This window comes from Danaus plexippus, chromosome 27 (assembly GCF_018135715.1).
Source record: "Danaus plexippus chromosome 27, MEX_DaPlex, whole genome shotgun sequence".
Taxonomy (NCBI): Eukaryota; Metazoa; Arthropoda; class Insecta; order Lepidoptera; family Nymphalidae; genus Danaus; species Danaus plexippus.
In genome coordinates this window covers 3,330,953-3,352,458 of record NC_083555.1, presented here as the reverse complement: position 1 = coordinate 3,352,458, position 21,506 = coordinate 3,330,953, and the positions used below count along the sequence as shown (strand labels likewise).

At 29.9% G+C, this 21,506-nt stretch overlaps 1 protein-coding gene across 1 annotated transcript in view; it reads right to left on the bottom strand.

Annotated features, from left to right (window-relative positions):
• Positions 1–21,506, bottom strand: part of LOC116775720 (sex peptide receptor) — a 136,505-nt gene that overhangs the window by 3,348 nt on the left and 111,651 nt on the right. The window lies entirely within an intron of this gene.

Below are 21,506 nucleotides of genomic sequence, written 5' to 3'. Positions count from 1 at the left end.
CATATTCTTAAACACAATACAATTAGTGTGTAATTTTTTAAATAGACTTGTATTTCTAAAACATTCGCTATTGTATGTAATTTTAATGATTTTGATTTTAATGCTGGAGAAATCTGGAGACTTCAATTATTTTTCGCAATAGAATAGCAAAATCTAGGAGTGACAGGGAAAGAGATTATGTTGCTACCAAAAGTAATGATCACTTGATTGAGAACTTTTCGCTCGTTTAACAATTCATACCTTCTATTGAGCTTTTCTCAAAAGAAAAGTTCTTTCTTTTACGTCCCTGATGCAAAAAATGTTTTATAAATTTACTTTATTTATTGTTTAGCATTGTACCGATATTTCAAATAAATATACAAAAAAACTAGCAAACAATCACAATAAATCCGTCTCGTCTAATAAAATCTCGTCTGCCCGCGATCACGGTTGCCGCAAATTAATCGAAACGTCGAGAGTATGTAGTTTTTTGAAATAATAAAATACGCGTAGTCATCCGAAAAATTGTAGATTCATTTAAATCCGAACGTTCAGTGTTTAGAGCAACTGTGAATTTTAATTTTTACACAATCCAAACGTATTTATCCAATGAGTCAAGAAAAATACAACTAGATACTGTAGGTTACTTAAAGCTTCGTTTTTATACTTTCCAAGTTCGAGACAACCAGCTCTAAAGTCGTATATCTTCAGCAGCTGTCTTAAACTTTATAACTTTGATTCACAACGAGATAGTTTAGATTGATGTTAGAAATTTTATATAAACTTTGGTAATACTAACGTAAACTAAGTATTACTAAGATTAATTAATACCATTTTAAAATCCAATAGTATTATAAATGGGAAAGTATTTGTACAGCTGTCTCAACTTAGTACTTAACCAATGTAACTATGTAGGTACATTACGATAAAACAGAGCCAAGCCTGTTCAAAGATACGTACAAGATAAAGTATTTAAACAGCAATTAAGAAATCTTAAACATGCGAATATCATGGTCTCATTGATAAATAAAATAAACTAGGTAAATATAGCTTTAATAAATTCTATTTCTTATTAAATAGCGACGCTTAATATATTATAACATTATTTAAAATGTTAATAATACAATACTAAATATATATATAAGTACATACATACTTATTTCTCTAATCAAGAAAAAAGGTCATGCATAAAATCATGTGTACGCTCGGGATAATTTAAGTTTAATGTCATTCATTTTATAATAGAAATAAAATATAAAAAAGATCATATTCCAAGGAGAGCTTTTTTATTATCTTCTCTCGGGTTCACTCACTCGTAAATCCTAAGCGTGTACCGTTGTATTATTCAATCCTGTGTACACTAAATTTAATTTAAAAAGCTACTTTCACAATAAAATTGTGCTTAAAAATATGTATATATGAACCACACTCTCTCTGGACCGTTCATGATAGTTTACGCAGAGATGAGATTTAAAGTTTTTCAACATTGATTCCGTTACGCATCAACAACATTTCGATTGCTTTTTTATTTAATTCAGAAATAAATCCAGATGTAGCTAAATATCTCATGATAACAGACACTGATAATCTTGAAAATTATTAATGCAGTTTAACAGAATTTTCATCATCATCATCATCAGCCTATCGAAGCCCACTGCTGAGTAAAGGCCTCTTCTCACATGGAGAAGGCTAGAGCATTAATCGCCACGCTTGCTCAAGACGGGTTGGCGATTTCAATCTTATAATTTGAAATTATAAGACCAGGTTTCCTTCACCGTCTGTCAGTGATGTCTAAATACTCTTAGAAAGTACATATGATTCGGTAAAGATCACATTCGTACTTGCCAGGTTTCGAACCCGCGCCCTCACGTATGAGAGGCGGGCCTTTTAACCTCCAGGCCACCACGACTATTAACAGAATTTTGGTCATATTTAATTATAGGTAAAACTTTAAAATCTACGAAACATTTCAAACCTTATTTCTGGAAATGTGTGAATTAAAAATTAAACTATCTTTCCGTTATCACGAATTTTAAATTTAAACAACCTGCTACATCCAGGTGAGATATATTACGAGATATTTTAAGCTAATTTACGTTTCATCATTCAAAATATATACTTAAACATAAAATATCTTAAATGACATACAACAAAAATAATTCAAAATTAATTTCTTTAATATGATTAAGAAAAATCACTATAGGAAAGAATTCTCGCCCGTCTATATCTAATTTCCAATATCTATTGATCTTAATTGAATCTTAATTATATGTTCGCTGAACAAATGTATAATATAAATAAATCGCACGAGAATAATTCACTATTATGATATTCCCGTATAATCAACCACAGTCAACCCTTCATCATCTATACATGATATAATTTATGTATTCACACCCTTATCATACATTTCACACACCCGATTTCTCACAACGAATCCTTTGTTCAAGCCAGCTAGTTCAATTAAGATTGATCGAGCGAAATCTGATGGTAATTGATTCGAATGTAAAAGCCTTTTAACGTAACGTTGTAGCTCTAATAAGGCTGCATAAAAATCCAACTAATTATATACTGCCTACATATTAAAATAACTATCTACGTAGCTTCAAAAGCAACATTATGTCTTATCGTTCCGTTTCTGAGCTACTTCTATTAATTACTATTTTATAAATTGATGTGGTATTGTGACTAACCTGCTTTGGGATGTCGTAATCATTTATTTTAAAAACCTTTATATATTTGTATGTATAAATTTCTATTTTCTGGGTCGGTAATGTCGGGAACAATATAATAGTGATTGGTATAACATCCTCCGTCGTTCTCGAAACCAAAACGATATCAAAACATAATATCTCTTTTAAGATCTAGATATTGAGACAATAAACACATTTCCAATTCTGTAGAGTTGTTGAAAATGTAATTTTCTTAATGCAAGAAAAAGTAATATTTTAGGCAAATTGGATCCGCATATGTCTTGACGAAGTCAAGCCCAGTAATACGGCTCTGCATACAGCCGTCTTTATCATGATTGGATTTGAAATTTAACAGAATGTTTCAATGCTGTTGTGTGAATCGAATTACGTATCTGTTAAGTGAGACGACGAATTTACTGTGATTATTATTTTTTTTGTATTAAATATAAAGTATCTTATCAAATACGTACGAACGATTTTTGAAGATAGCTTGATAATATTTCGATTTATTTTGAAATAAGCAATTTAAAACAGTTATATATAGAAAGCAAATCATTTTGATTTAACACTCTGATATATTGTACTTTAAAAACATCATTTTTTAATAAATCCACGTAATTTTTAGCAGATGACAATTCGGTTTTTCTTTCAATGTTCCAAAGGGAAAATGAGTTTTTTGTGACAAAGATCTCTTCAAACACAATATTGAAAGTTATTGATATCTTATTCACATTCAAAGAAAGATTTTTCTCTTCACTTAACGCTGAATACTTTAGATATAACAAGTGCGTATCCTATCGGATTTATGGGATAGAGTTAGGTCATTTAGATACAATAGTGTTATTTGCAAGATTGTCTAACATTTAAAACTTATATTTAATTGTTTCTCGTTGTAATCATATTTCTAAATATGGATCGTTTCAAAAATATACATTTCTATAATCACATCTCTGTTTATATAAAAGAGAAAATATATTAATTTTAAATTGTTATATTATATTTTTATTTCTTTCAAATAAAAATTATAAGGTTTAAAAGCGAGTATTGGGTGATAAATTAATAAACTTTTAAATGAAAATGCTCTAAGATAAATAAATAGTACAACTTTTAATCTTAGTTCCTCTAGATGCAATTTCACTGTGACACAGGCTTTAAAATATTTTTCCGTCTAAACAGTACTTTTTTAAAAGATCATATAGCACTCACGCTAAGTAATCATATGTTATTTGCTTACTAATTAGTATTAATTAAAATAAAATCCTAAGTTCCCCTAAATATGTATCGGCGAAAGCGTTACAATAAAAAAAAAAACAGTTTTTTTATACATTTTATTACAAATAAATATTTTATATAGTTCAATGACAAATACAGCAAAATTTAATTGAACGAAGCGAGCGGACGCTATACTGGGGACTCAGGTTACTTAACCATGGAGATGATATAGGCAACCGGACGTACGATCGAGTAAAGGTATATTTCTGTTCTATAGCCTAGTTATCTAGGGTGGTTTTAAAAAATAAAATACATTGGACGACTATTTTAAATCTGAGGACCGGAAAATGGGAGCCATAACAAAAAAAAAAAACGATTAGGTACCTATAACGCAGAAATGTCTTCACGTAACTGGCACAGAGAGCTTTTTTTCGAACGAATAGATAAAAAATGCTAAGATGCATATCTAAGTGTATATTATTTTTGATTACTATTAAAAAAAATATTCCTTTTGCTATTGTGAACGATTTTCAGACGATTGACAATAAATCTAAAAACAATGTGTCTATTAAAATATGTCTATTATAATATATATATTATAATATATATATCAAATATTTAATTATTATATCTACAATCGTATTGTTTGATTGTTTAAACTAATTAGTGATTCAATATCCCTCTCTCACTACGGTTCATCGAACATTTTGGTAATTTAATCAAATTCATCAATAACTTATCTACAGAATGTTGAATTAAATTTTCAGAAAGATTATATAAATTATATATTCCGTTTATTCGTTTGGTCCAGAGTGATACTCAAATACACTTCTTAAACTACCTTCAATATGATTGCGATATCCGTTGCTTATGACATGCAGTTAACTGTGCTATCTTAGTCAAAATATTTCAGTGTTTATTTCATTTTAAATATAATTATTAATTATATTACTTAGCCTTATACTTGCCTTTAATTAGAAATTTAATTGTAACTAATTTATTTAGTATAAAAAAATACATCTCAGGCAATAATTCCAATGTCTCCCCATTTGTTAATTTAATACCATTGTTCTGGCCTTTCCCTTCCCAAATAAAGTCCCCTTTCCAGAATCCCAAAGGTAATAAAACACACCTGCAGGTGACTAAGGGTAAGGAAAATTTGAAATATTCTTGTATTCATGGCAAGAATTTCTTTTTTTAACGTATTTCATATTACTAACCACATGCCGTAAAACAACCAAAAACAGCGCCGTTCAGTTACAATTATATTTTATTTGTAAGACGAAAAATTATTGAAGTAAATGTTTCTGTACAAAAATGAATTAATGTTATCACTAACTAAAATGTTTTATTGGCGGTAGAGCCTAACTGTGGTCATACGACTACAGATCGAATATGGGCTGGTTCGACCGGGGAAGTACCACCCTCTCACAGAAGATCGGCTTTAAGTAGCCTTTACTGACTTCGTTTCGTCCGATGAGCGAGAGCGCCGGTTGCTTTTTCCCTTCTCCCACCCTTTCCTCTTATTTTCCCACAATCAAGTTCGACAACACATCCACAACATGCAGACGTACATGAGCGACGGTGACTATCTTCCATCAAGTAGGCCGTGTGCTCGTTTGCCACCTTTTATATATAAAAAAAAAATGTACTTCAACAAAATTACCTTAAGGTCATGTCTAAGAAATCGTTAATTTCATTGATAATGTTAAGGTAAGATTATTAAATTAATAATATAAGCATTGCACGCATTCCTCAAGCGCGAACTAAGGTATAAATTTATATTTGAGTTTATTTTTAAACGATTAGTAGAAACGTTGATTATGATCATAAGTCGACGTGGCCTGGAAGTTAAAAGGCCCACCTGTCATACGTGAGGGCGCGGGTTTAAAACCTGGCAAGTACCAGTGTGATCTCCTCCGAGTCATATGTACTTTCTAAGAGTATTTAGACACCACTAACGGACGGTGAAGGAAAAAATCGTGGGGAAACCTGGTCTTATAATTTCAAATTATAAGATTGAAATCGCCAACCCGTCTTGAGCAAGCGTGGGGATCAATGCTCTAACCTTCTCCATGTGAGAAGAAGCCTTTGCTCAGCAGTGGGCTCCTATAGGCTGATGATGATGATGATTATGATCTCAATTCAAGGAGCAACAGATATAAAAATCATAATAGCTAAATTATAAACATTATAATGCTGAAAATTTGAAAGTTATTTTGTTAAGCATATTACATGGAAATATATTTTTTGCGCAATGTTTCAGTATGGACTTAATTTGCATAGTACAACCAAGCACCACCTGCTCTAGCGCTGATCGTTTATCAATCTACGTCAATGTCATTATATAGGAATATATGAAAAAAAATATTCGAGCAAAACGTTTAGTTTGACGTCGCAAACTCGTACTAAGGATTGATATAAAAAATATCATAATAACGAGTTTAAAAGAACCAACTTTTTATGAGAGCTTAAAAAAAAACTATTCTAAATCAACACGTGTCTGCTGTACTAATAATATTATACATTTTATATCTCTTTTAAAAAGTACTTATTTATCATAAACATTTATTTTACATAAAGTAATAAAATGAGAGAAAATTCATTGTAAATACGGCGTATATAATACATTTGATAAAATTTAATACTGACGGAATCATGAAAAATAAGTCTTAATGTATAGATAGATGTCTTTATGTCACTAGTAATACAATATTATAAAGAGTTACAGAAACACTAATAAAAACCTTACATATTAAACCAAATCAATTGAAGTAAAATTAAAATTTTATAAGAATAATTGGATAAAATTCATCAAAGTAAAGTATTTAATCTAGCTTTTACATTGATGAAAGTGATTGGATATCGTTTTTAAAACCCAAATATTATATTCGCTTATGTAATGCATCACAGGCTTGACTCGCTACGAAATGCATTACTTCTAGTAAGGCTTCATTCATTTATCAATATATAAATTGCCCGTTATATACATAGTGTGTATTCATTGCTATATATTTTATTAATACAAAGTAATAGACCCAAATACAGAATGTGAGGCAGTGAAAATTTTATTTGGGCTTCAGAAAAGGATTCGTTTTTTCATCTGTGTTTGAAATTTGATATGCAGCGCCGTTTTATGTTAACCAATAGTTCAAAAATCAATATTGATACTGTCATGGTTCAAAGCTAACTGTTATGTACAGTTCAAAGCGAACTGTAATGTATCAAAGTTTCTGAGGTAGGATACATACAATCCATGTGATATACAAACATACAGCGTATATTTAGAGTCGACGCAGTCAGACCAAAAAAGCAGTTTAGTGTTTAATTAACAACTATGTGGTCAGATGTTAATGGCGTACCGTGCTTAAAGCAATACCAAAAATCAAAAGATATAAAAAAAAAATACACATGGCCAATATCAAATCACGAATTTACGTTCAACGAATTCTCAGTAACGTTTATTGGTAATATAAACATGGATTTTCCTCTTTTCCCGATGTCTATTTAAAATATTTTCGCTGTAAACTCGTAAAATGTTTATTGCGTTTTGGTTTGATGATGAATTTATCTGTTGGAACAAACACGAACTAACACTCTTTTGTTATTGCTGCATTAAGTAATCGCTTAGTGATTAGTGAGTAGGTTTTATACTACTGTTTTAGGTAGCAACTGATGTTTATTGAGTTGTAAAATCGATGTATTAAGGTAGTAATAGGCTCTTTTGTCATAAATATTTTAGCTTTAAATTATCGAGTACATATATTTATATTTTTATCTAATACAAGTTATAAAGTATAGGATTTTTATATATAAAATTTTAAATAAATGTAAGTGACAAGACAAGTGGATGATTTTAAATAACAAACAAACAAAAATAATACAGAAATAGAGAGCCGAAAAGAGAAAGAGATAATCTTTGTTATTCAAAATATTTGTTAAGTTAGAATTACTTTTTCTAAAACGTGTCCCTTTACACGATTTATGACATAAACAAAATGTTATGTACAATTCTATTCATTGCAATACTTCAATCCCGAATAATTGCAAGCGTCGCTCCGTATTCAACAGTCATGCGATAATAATCAAGCGGAACTTGTTCCGTCGCCTAAATTACTATGAGTATGCTTGGAGGTCAAAATGGAATGATTTAAAATTTTCCAGAGCAACGATGTTTGCTAAATTCAAAATTAATGTCGAATCGGTAGGATTATGTTGGATGTATGAACGTTTTATCGTGTTTTAATGCTTTTTTTCTTGACTTATCTTTAAACACCATCCCGATAATTTTTGTTTGTTTTATTCTAAGGAAATAAAACTTATTGTCAAGTTCCCTAACCAATGAAAAAAGACCATACATCCCTCCTCATAAACTCCTATGTTTGTGCTATTTCTAGGATAAATATTACTATGTTGTTCTTATATATTACTATCGTATTGTACATTTTAGTTACAATAAATTATGTTTTAAACCAACAAAATGTTTCATTAACAAACTGAAGCTGAAAGTTTTTCGTATGAAAATACGTGTAGGTTACATAAAATAAACTTATTACGTCCTAAGACTCGGTTAGTTTAATTTAATGACAATTGTCCTCCACTTGTAATGAATGGCGATCTTAATAATATGAGACTTTATAGGTGCTCGTCAAGCGATTGCTCTCACGGCCTGATCTCGTAAAACACTTGGGATAATCAATGACTTGGCACTATTCTTGGAATTGGGAGACGTCACTTGATATATTGCTGAATTTTACCGAACAGACAAAGGCCGGGCCGTATATTTGTTATATGTCTTCTTTATTGGTAATATATGCGTATCGTATCCTTGTGAATAGCTACTATAAAAGATCAGACGATATATTTTTCCAATAACAGCAAAAGTAAGGTTCATTTTCTCGTGTCGTCAAATCATTTTCCATGTTCGTAAGTACCAAAAGTTGTATAAATAATCATGAAATTAGTTGAAGGTATGGCCGGACGTAATGTCTGGCAAATACAAGATCTCATTGTATAGTCCCAAATTAAATAGTATTAATGTTATGTATAAACAAATGCTGTAAATATGTATTTGTTTCTTAATTACGAAAGAAACTATGGATTTGTTTGGTTGAAGTTTCGTAATGAATTTGCTATACACGTGACACTATTTGTCTCATAAAGCTTAAGGCGAATCACATTGAATTATCATGTATTTAATTTGAGATGAATAATTTAATTGAAATGTGAGATAATTTCACGTCTTCCTATAATACGTAAGAAAAATTTATAAATAATACAGTGCATAATATAGACAGATACATATAATATTGATAAAGTTGTCGTAAAATAATTATAGCTGATAAAATCCAGATGTGCTCAGATACTTAAAGCAATAACCGTCCTAATCTAGAAAATCTGCGTTGCATTACCCTAAGTGTAAAAGTATTAACACCTAAAATTCTTTGATGTATTTTTTATTTTATAAATATAAAAAAAATTATAAAAAGAAACTTTTAAAAGGAGAAATGTAATCATGTGTTATATTTTTCGGGTAGCATTACTTTTCAATATCTTACCCCGGGGTAAGATAATCCAGGAGTTATTTTACAAGTTCAGTCTTTTGTTATCTCGCTAAGCTAAAGCGATAAAACGTTTTCGTGACTTAAAGCAGAGCTTAGTTCTTACTAAAACGAATTTCTTGCTAAAATAGATTTATCTTCGTATCTAGTCTGCTTGAAATATTTCTTTGAAATAAATTTATTACATTCAGACATTAATAGTAGGAGTGAAAATTTACGTATTTACGTATTTGAGGAATCTCTTTTTTGAAGTATATTGACACAATTTGATATTTATTAAAAAATTATTCACACGTATTAGGTTTGTGTCGATAGGAAAAACATCAAATGTTATGGAAGCTTTAAGTTCTAAAGTTACATTGCAATTGTTTAAATGAAAACTTTTACAGCAGACTTATTTAGCACCATTAGAAACTCATGGCCTAGTCTATGGGATATCATATTACGTTTGTTTAAATCATTTTTAATATAACACATAGCACTGAAAATTTCAGAGTAAATAGCCATTATTACCAATGATAATTATTACCATATTATACATATATATATATATTAATAGTCGTATGTCTGTTTATGTAAGAATGTATGAGAGATTATCATGATAAGTTTGAATAACTTTTAAGCAACAAGTTATACGGTAATTCTTCATTACATTTTATATCTTCTTAGTACTGTTTTATTTGTTTTTAAGTTAATAGTTTTATGTTTGTTACGGTGGTATTGTTTAAGTTAATTTTAAATCTTATTTATTCAAGCAATTAAGGTGTAGTACAACGAGTTGAATTTAATTTGTGACGTCAATTCAAACACACTCGGCGGCATATACTAGTATAGATTGGACTAGCTGTTTTAATGCAGTTTTTCAGTGTAGGTATTCACACGAAAGGGCTTTCTAAGAATAGCTTGATAGCGTGTCCCGGAGTTATTATAAATTAAAAAAAGTGAAATAATAATTAAGATAAAATCAATATATTATATCAATACAGTCCCTTCAAGTGCAAGTAAATATTATCCTTTGATATATATGAAGTATTATATATATATGATTTCATATAAGTGCGAAAAGTTTATAAATACTCACACGCATGTATAGACAAACGAAGTATTGACCTGCAGTGTTATATATGTATAAGTGAAATGTACAACCACAGTACATATTTCCTTGTTACGATCTTGCTTTGGACAGATTAAAGATTGCAGCAACGTTATCGCTACTGTTGCAATAAATACAGTTGTTAACTAGAAAAATAGTTTGATTTACCGTTCAAACCCAGTCTTTAATTTCCTACTGCCACATTTGAGAGAATTATTCGTTGGCTATTATTGAGGCAGCAACAAAAAAACGTCTTTGTCTTGTATTATTGATGTGTGTCCTCTTTTGTAAAAGCAATTTATGTTACACGGAACAATGTTGTATGTTTTCTTTTAATTAATTTATTTTCAACAATCTTTGTTTTAGAATACCGATGTTAGGAATACCTTCGATGTTTGTGTCACTGTAAAGTGAGTTTTTACTAGACGAAATTTTTATTATCAGCTATCGACGACTTAAAATATTGTGAAGCAAATTGAGGTCATATTTTTTTGGAAGTTCGCTTTTAATAAATTGTTCGTATAAAAATTGTGTTTGTATTGAAATTAAATAGGTTAATAATTAAAAAATACGATGCTATTTTATACGTAAGAAATAGATGCACACGTCTCCGGGGCCTACATTAAGAGAAACTATTGCAAAATAGGTTTATTAACGGTGATTATTTTTGGATAGATCTAATCTTGAAAAAACTAACCATCATCATCAGCCTATTGGTGCCCACTGTTGACCAAACGCGACTTCTCAAATGGAGAAAGTAAGAGCATTAAACAAACGCTTGTGCGAGGCGGATTGGCGATTTCAAACTTATAACTTGAAATAATTAATCCAGGTTTCCTCACGATGTTTTCCTTCACCGCTTATCATCAGTGGTATCTAAATACTCTTAGAAAGTACATATGACTCGGCAAAATCACTTTTGTATCGATGAAAATAAAATAAAAGTAACATTGATGTCTGTTACTTTCAATCAAAAACAAAATTTTAGGACGTAAAAATTCTCCGTTACGGAAACAACTAAATAGCAACTTTGTTTTTAAACTTTAAAATGAATGAGCGGCAATCGCATCCTATGAAGAGACAGAACTTTCTGATTGAGCTCCTAAAAGTCTAAAAAGAGCATTTTCAAATAAATTGAGATTTTTTTTGAACATTAACAAAAGTATAGTTACATTGGTAGTGGAAAACTAAAAAAATAAATAATTTTATTAATAAATTTCAATAAAAAGACGACGAAAACGTGTTTCAATCAATGAAAATTATGAAATGAATTTTCTATGTGAAATTTGAACACGAATTCCTGTCACAGTTTCAGTTGCATGTAAATGGAAAATCACGACAGCCTTTGAACCGTATGTAATCGTTGGCTTACACTAAATTCGATTACAGCACCCATTAATTCCTTCATATTTATATTTGAATTTATATTATATATATTAATGAACGATAAACATGTTTTAACTTCTGACTTCACTCACTTTAGCGAGATATTGAGTCTTGACTCATTGCGCTTGCGCAATCATATAAAACGGATGAAAACTCTTAATTTAATTAATTTAGTAATATAACAAGTAATAAAGTAATATTTTAATGAATTATGAAACAAGATTCTAGACATTTTCAAATTTAGAACTCGCATTATTGTATATGATTCACCGCCATTATTAAAAATAGACGAAATCCAGAAGCAAATGAAAAATACATTAAAGATAAAATTAACGATGTATATTTTTTCGTTACTAACGAAATCGTTTACGCGCCGTGCAGTATATTTATATATCAAAAGTATTAAAACTCGAAAATAAATTGCATAACGTGTACGGATTATTTTAAACACGAATCGAATTGTTATTTTAATAAAACAAATAAATTTCATGTACTATAATAGAAGGCACGTGAAATGAGTTACAATATATTTTATAACCGATTCCATATATATGTTATATTAATTGTACGAAGAATTCCGTAATTATAGTTATTTAGTTTTATAAATTAGAAATATAATTCTGTCAATCTGAATGTAGAGCTATATTTTAGCTTTGAAACCTTGATAACAATTTAGTGCTTTAGCTGTCTCTCTCTCTCTCTCTCTCTCTCTCTCTCTCTCTCTATATATATATATATGTGTGTGTGTGTGTGTGTAGAAATGGTTGCACAGTACAAAATAAATCACTGTAATAATTTTTATTTACTTTTTTTTAAATCTTAAATCTTTCAAACGTAACTAACTTAATTTTAATAACTCGATAATGACAGTCATCTATACCGTACTGATAAGTATCGTTAATACTAAATAACAAAGCATCAGATATTCATTATTCCACGCTAACTGAACCACAATTAGGTTTGCATTGTCATCTAATTTCATTAATTTATTAATGAAACAAAGGGACATCATAGTTTAGCCATCCTTTGACCGTAACGACGAATAACGTTCTGTTCGTGTGCAAAATTTATGGTTTGGAATCATAATAATGCTTTGTAAATAATATTAATCATATAGTAAATGATAATTTAAAAAACTCGACTCTTAGTTCGGAACAAGGTCAATGCTCTTTGACAGGATGGTTATTGGACCATCAGCATCCTTCCATCCTTCCCTCCACCTCAAGGCTGGGAAAGAACCGCAACACCACGTTGCAGATGCTCGTGAGCGACAGTGACTATACCCAGCAGGTAGGCCGTCTGCTCGTTTGCTCCCTTTACCATAAAAATGGATTTGCGTCTCAAGCCGAGGGTTGAGTTTTATAGAGAATGAAAGACCATTATATTTGCACAATAGCTTTTTTAACAGCAATTGTTATAAAAATTTAAGTTTAATAGTTTTTAACAAAAGTTTATACAAATTTAGTCTGAGCAATTTTTAGTGTATATAGTAAAGCTATTTAAATTATTTGGTACTTTAAAGAAATCGGAATTTATTGTTGCTTAAGATTCTTATGATGTAAAGTAAATATTGGACAAAATAATTTTATTATCAAAATAAATTTAAACTATTATAAGTACAAGACGAAGATCTGTTACCCTTTCGACTGTAAACAAACATAATTCTCATCCCATTTCCTTAGCAAGAACCTAAAAGTGATACCAGGTAGTAAATTTATTTCAAATGTCCTTGGGAGTAACCTTCGTTCAACTACCCGCCGTTTTTAGCAAACAAAAATAACAATTGCGGTTTTTATTGTGCATGTATGTATTATTTTTAAGAACTCTGCGATTGCAAAGGTTTTTTCATCATTTTTCGTTGTATACATGAAAAGTATAAATATATCTTACTGGAATTCGAAGGTATATTGCCTGTATTCACTTGTATAACCTTTTGTTTTGTTTTGTTCTGTTCTGTGTCATTTCCAGACGAGTCCAGCTCTTGAATACCATTCATTTGAATGGAATTTAAGTCTTTGTACTTTTTATAATAATTTTTAAACGGTTATGAGTTTTTTTTTTTCAAACATTTATAAGTAAATGTTATGTTACATTTATACATTTTTGATTACACAAGTTTGGCGAAGGTCAAAACGTATCGATGTTTTATTTATTTAAGTATAGATTTTAGTTTTTAGTGATCCAATTTAACACAGGGACTTTATGAAGAAAATATTTCATTGTAAAACATTCTCAGTATGTTATCTTTGCAACTGCTATATGTTATCTACAGTGTAACATTGGCTTAACACCAATTAACAACTAATCAACAACCCGTCTTCGGCATCATCAACTTTGGTTTTTTAACATACAATTTTACAATAACCCTTTAAGAGAATTAAATTAAAATACTCTTTTATATATATTAATAATACTTTGTTTAACGTCAGTCAGTTATTAAAATTGCGGATGAAAAATGTTTTTACTGTAATATACGTATGAATTATGTCACTAGAATTTATAAAATGGTCATAAAAAGAATATTTTCGGATTACTAAGCGTATAAAAGCGTTTAAAAACTAAATACTCCCGACGTTTCGAATACCATGCAGCAACTGTGATCACGGGCAGACGATGTTCACCTGCAGTTTTTTAAAAAGAGACGAAACGAAACCTCTTAGCATTCAATGGATTCACCGTGCGGGTGCCGGGTCCATCGCGTTGCAGGGAGTGGAGCTTCAACAGTGCCTGGGACTTGCGACCCAGACGTAGGTTTAAGGGGCCCCTAACTAACGCGCGTTAAACGCTCACCTCCACTGTCCAAGCTCCTCTCCCTACCCAACCATATTTGAAAAGAAGTAAATAATAAAATACTCATAGTAATCCGAAAATATTGGTTTTATTTAAATGAATACTCGCGAAAGTCTTAGATCTCGTTATCTGTAAAATGTATTCCGTAGGTTTAAGGGTGTAACAAACCTACAAACATCCATTCACCTTAATATAAGCTTTTGTTATATACTAAGATTTTTTTTTATAAAATTATATAGATAACATTATTTGAAAGCAGCAAAATAGAGGTGTATTCTTAAAATTCAGTGAAACAGAATCAATAGCTTTTTAACTTTGGATGAAAAGAAATAAAAGTTCAGGGATAGGGATTTAAATGCGCTTTCAATCATCTTCTTCACCAATTTTGATAAGACAGAATTGTTCGCTGGAGAATGTCTTTGGCAGTTTTTTGGAAGTTTATCTATATATAATAATAATTGAAATAGTTATATTATTCTCTTGACTTACACGTTCTACTTTATAAAACGCTGGTGATTTGATCAGTGCTTTACTTTTTCAGTACTTTATAATTATTTATTTTTAAATACACTCATTTCGAACTGAATTTCTTCTGAGCGTCAAATCGTTTAACGATTCTATCCGACAACTATTTTCATTTATCAAGAATGAATGCTGCGATTTTTTGCTTATTTTAAAAATTTTATAAATGTTTGGAAAATTTAAAGGAAATTGTGAAATAATTGCAATAAAATAAAGCATTTATCAAAGATTTGACACTATTTTCGTATAGTAATAAAACATATTTTATGATCTAAGATTTTCGCGAGTTTTATTCACATACACACATCTCGTCTGCCCGTGATCACGGTTGCTGAAAAGTAACCAAAACGTCGGGAGTATGTAGTTTTTTACAAAAATAAATCACGCGTAGTTTATCCGAAAAATATTAGTTTCATTTAAATGAAAAAAAGAACATACTTTACTTTGTTTTACTTAAACAATAAAAAAAAAATGTTATATGTTTAAAAATTTACAATTCCAACTATAATATTAATTCCAGATAAAAAATTGTTGTCATAGAATAATCCCTCTTGAGACCATACTACACGGATTGTTTGAGGAGATCTGGAGCGAGAAAATTGCTTTGAAAGCGATATGGCTAGGTTTCATTTTTAATCCTACGTCTGTGAGGCTTGGCGACTCGAATAACGCTTTCCGATTTTATTAAGCGCAGATTTACTGTATTAAAAATATTTAACAATGATTTCTTTCTATTTATAAATACAAACTTGTTGCCGATAACTACAAATTTTAATAAATTGGACTCTTTATACGATGTCAATTTGGGGCTATGAAGACCCCAAGGCTTGCTATAGCCTCTTCCAGTTTCCCTGCAGGGCTTGTTGGTTATCCCGCCACTGCTCGGTAACACCGTCTGTCAGTGGCGTCTAAATACTCTTAGAAAGTACGCATGACTCGGAAAAATCACATTGGTACTTGCCAGGTTTCGAACCCGCGCCCTCGCGTGTTAGAGGCGGGCCTTTTAACCTCCACGCCACCACCAGACGCTATTTATTTTTATATTTGTTAAATGCTAAGGCTCCATTCGCACTGGAATCGTGGAATATTTTGTTAATGTCAATTTTTGTTGGACGAATTATGATTTCGAGTACTGTGTGAAGAAAACACGGTGGAGTTTATCAAATGAAATAAAGGCATTTATTTAAAAATAACACTTTTTTTTACAAAAACTTTAGTTATATTTTAACCGGCTATCAATATATATAAATAATAATCCAAACATCTTGCTATACATTTATATAAATATGTTTTTTAGGAACCAATACATCATGAGACATATTTCGTTCGGAAACAATGTTTACACTAACAATAATATTTTTTATGTGGATGACAAAACTTCAAAATGGAATGTATTTTATTATATATTTTTATTTAAATAAAACATTCCTGTATTAGATATGGTTTTAAACGGATTGAATTAAATAAAATGCGCATATTTCTTAAAATATTCGTTTAAAGCATTATATATTTTAATAATAATATATCAAAATATAAAGCACGCTAGGTATAATAAAAAAAAATATAAACTTCCTAGGAATAACTATAAAAGATTGAGTTATAATATCACTATGTTAATCAAACAGGAATAATCTCATTTGGCGAATACGTTCGGTCATTTTGAATGTAACAAAAAGAACGAATGGAACTTTATCCAATCTCTTCCAAATCAAGGAACTAAATGGCTTTCACTCCTGACCTTCGACATTGAATGATTCGAAGAAAGCTGATAGCATTCATTTAACCCGAGTTTCCTCTTTAATATATTTATTTCTGTGCACCTTACTAGGAATAATTATTATCTGTACCAAAAAATTATAGTATATATTGAGAGTGTTACTATATCATATCTTCAGACATGAAATTACTAAGAGGCTTATTTAAATAGGAAATAACAGAAGCTCTCTAATAATGTTTTTCTTAAAGTGTACTAAATATAAAAGTCAATTGAAGTTCGATAAGTACCCGAGACATTTATAATTCACAGCGACACTTTGACGAAAACGTCTTCAAAAGATCTTCTTTTAAGGAATTATATGAAAAGGTTCGTATCTGAATTGCCCTAAGCGTGGCAAACGGTACGCCGAGCCGCTTGTAACTTTATGAGTTTAAGGGTTGTCCAAAAAAAATGTAAAAATATATATAGTAACTATTAGAGATTTTCAGTCAAAATTCCATCAGTTTCGTGATTTACTTTATGCTTATCCACTATTTTTGTTTTATTTTTTAAATACTATGATTATAATAAATTATTAAGTAATTATATTGACAACCCTAGCCTGGATTGATATAGTTCATACAAAAGGGTACTCTCATAAATCTTTTATTATTGTTTGATGTTTAGATTAAGATACTGCTTATTTTTAAATATATATTGTACTCTGCACTTTTGATTTATTGGCCTTACTAATTTATACATACTGAAACAAAGATATATATATATGTCCGTATAGATTGCTGTTATTGATTATTATAAGATATTATATAGTATAGAGTATTACTGTTTCTTCTCGACATAAACATTACCAGACAGTGGTAAATATTCCGAATCAATGATCACTTTTTGTAGCTAAAATTTGATATTTAAAAAAAATCTGTTTATAAAAAAATACCCATCTATTTGAAATCATACATTATAAGTCTTTTGGTATCCCAGTTATAGAGAAGTATTACTTTCATCACTAATTTAGCTTTTCATCAAGTGTCGCCTTGCTGTCATTCCAAGTTTTCATAGTTTTGGAGAAAAATCCATGAGCGTAATATGTAGCATTATAATCGAAACACTCATATTTTTCCATTAACATCAATACATTTAAAACTATAACACAAATAAATAGACATTAAGACAAACGAAAGCATTCTACATCAATTGATAAAAATTTGATTATATATATACATATATATTCTTTATACAGAAGAAGTGATTGATTGAGAACAAAATTTAATTTCGGAATCCTTCCCTTTTTACAAGCCTTTGACCGCCTGATAGTATTTATGACTGTATTTGAGGTTTGAGACACCTTTATTTTCTTTCTTGTGTATTCTTTAGATGGAGATTTTATTTAGTTAGGACCCTTATAACGGAAATAATACACGGGTTCTTGAACCTTACAAGGGTTCTGCATTGACAAAGATCCCAAATATCTAGATAAAAAACAAGAATATTAACTCAATATATATAATATATATATTGGAAGGAAAACAGAATTGATCGAATTTTTAAGTCCAAAATTAAATTACCATCGATAATTAATTAAATCAATTCGCTTAAGATCTGAGACATCTCATAAGTAATTAATGTAAATCGTTTCAAGACTCTTATTTACAATTTAACGATAAGGAGATTTCTAAAATTACTTGATTGGATTAAAATATAATTAATTCTATTTTATAGGCTATCGTAAAAATTTTATTAAAGATTTTTTATAGTAGAGTTGTATTTAAAACAGCAACTACCTGCAGTTACAAGGATAACAGTCGTAGATAAAGTATGAAAAATTCGGCCAGTCTTACATACCTTTAGAGAAAAATTTCGTTGAAATTATATTGAAATATATTTTATTGTAATATTCCTCAATAACTTTATATTGCTTGTTGAAGCAGTCACATAATTGAGCGGATGTCACCTTAAGATAATCGTTATATGGGATGATCGTATGCATTGACGTAAGCGCTTTGGCATGTGGGTAAAGTGGCATTCAGTGCATAGTGGAGGACTGTTTAGAAGCGGGATAGATTGCTCTCTATGGACAGGGGATGCTCCTATTAAAGTTAAAATTTTTAAATTGTAAGTATGGTTATCGGATTAGATACACGGATTCATTATTCTATCTAACATTTTTTTAATTACTTCACAGCAACCGTGGTCTCGAGAAAACTAGATAAAAGCGTCTGTCAGTTATTTTCAGCTTTATGTTAAGTCTTATAATATGTTATCCAGTGCTAATTTATTTCTTTCTTAACTCCATCGTCTAAACAAGTTTAAACCTATTTTATTCAAAATTCGTTGTTACTTATCGTATCTTTGTTCGCTACCAAATTTTGCCAATATAACGTTTTATATTTAATTTCGTATTAAAACTATATTAAATGAAAATTGTGAACTAAAAATTTTATATTGACTAACGAAATATAAATTTGACATGATAATAGTTCATGTGCATAATCAAATGATTATTGGAAAGATAACATCATTATGATCAATGTTTTAAGCGAGTTTAATTTTGTTTGAAGGTAACAGATTGTTTGCTGTGATATAATTCAATTAGAAAATTATTTTAATAATTTTTATTTAAAACAAATGCAGTATAGAATCCATGCAGGTAAATGCAATGGATATTGGATATCTTATTACGTGGCCACCTAAAACGAACGGACTGGACTATGCAAATATTATTCAAAGTATCGTACAATATGTCGTGCAATGCGATATAGTTATGCGTGTTATCTGAATAACATAGTTTCGTGTGCGAATAAATAAGCACAAATAAAAAATAGTTTTTAAAATATCCCTTTGCTGTAATGTTTGAAATTTTAATTCATTTAGATATTGTAACATAATGATTTTCGCGTGTACAAATTTAATAACACAATACGCGTTTTTTTATATATTATTTTAATTCAAAATTTTGATCACCTTCAGACGAATTGCCGTAATGCTTGATGACGGTTGCTGAAGAGTTATCGAAACGTTGGAAAATGTAGAAATAAAATTATTAAAAACTCGTAGTTATCAGCAAAACTTAGTTTGATTTCTTTTTTGTGAGAGGAAAATTCCTATATTTATTTTAATTTTATTTGGATTGTATTTTAGTGTCATCTCATCTGATATTATGTAGAAATGTAATTTTTCACTCTCATAACGTACTTTGAGGACAGACCCAATAACTTTGTTTCAAATTTGGTTAGGTAGAGAGAGGAGCTTTGACGGTGGAGGGGAGCGTTTAACGCGCGTTAGCTAGGGGCCCCTTAAACCTAAACCTGGGTCGCAAGTCCCGGGCACTGGTAAAACTCCTCTCCCTGCAACGCGAAGAACCCGGCGCCTGCACGCTGAAGAAGTCTCGTCTCTTAGATATTAAATACACTATATAAATGAAAAACTACTTCCTTTCCCTGAAGAGTACCATTATTTGGGAGGTTATTGCTTTGAACTTAGTAAATCACCTAAAATTAGGTTTCGAGTAAACCTCAATATCCCATAACTGATGGCAATCGATGTTTTTCAAGGATACGTATTGAAGTGCTAGAATGAAAGGATTTAACCAGCCAAATAAGGACTTGTCTGAACTTTGAATTTCGTATTCTCTGCCGTAACCTCTCTTTTCAAGTAAATCTATAACTCAAATCTGTAACCAGATTTATCCCGCTCTACAACTACAAAATTATAGAAATACAAGGTAATGTGCAAAAATAGCGTCGCAAATATCACAGATCACTTAGAAACCGAGTTGATAATTCAGTCGATCAGGCAAACAGCTAGATTGTAGATACCAAAGAAAATTTTGTATTCCATAGTCTGTTGTTATGTCCTATGTTTGGCTTTTAAAATAACAAAACATGGTACTGCTACATTGGCATATATAAGTGTCTTTATATAAATAAAAAAAGTTTAAACCGTCTCATAAGAAATGATATTATTTTTTTTCTGTTATATAATTACATTATGTTGACTTCAAGTGTGTACAGTTGAATAAATACCTGAAAGCAAAACAGACATAGATGTTAGATTAGAAAAGATTTTTATTCAATATGTTACACAAAATTCATGTCTGTATAAAGTGGATATTTCATCAGATTTCTGTCTATATTGCAATAAACCGTCACAGAGATTTCAATTCAACTGTTGGAATAGACGGTCAAACAACGATCGAATTTTGCAAACCGAGTCTGCCTAGACAATATTTAAGAATATAGTTTTTTTTCTTTTATATTTTATTCATTTTATTTTATTAGATTATGCATATATATAAGTCAAATTTGAATTAAAATTATATTTCAATAATATATATACTTTATTTTTCTCTTTAGAAAAGTATACTCGGGGATTGAATAGTTGTCATAAACAAAATATTACTTTAAGTAATTTAAACCAGCTACACATTTATGACAACGATATTATTATATTTAATTTATTAATCTCCTTTCAAATATTTTACCGTATCTTTTGTCCCAGAATAAACAAACGCTACTATTTTAGTGAACATTTTTATATAAACCGTTAGTTAAACTTTT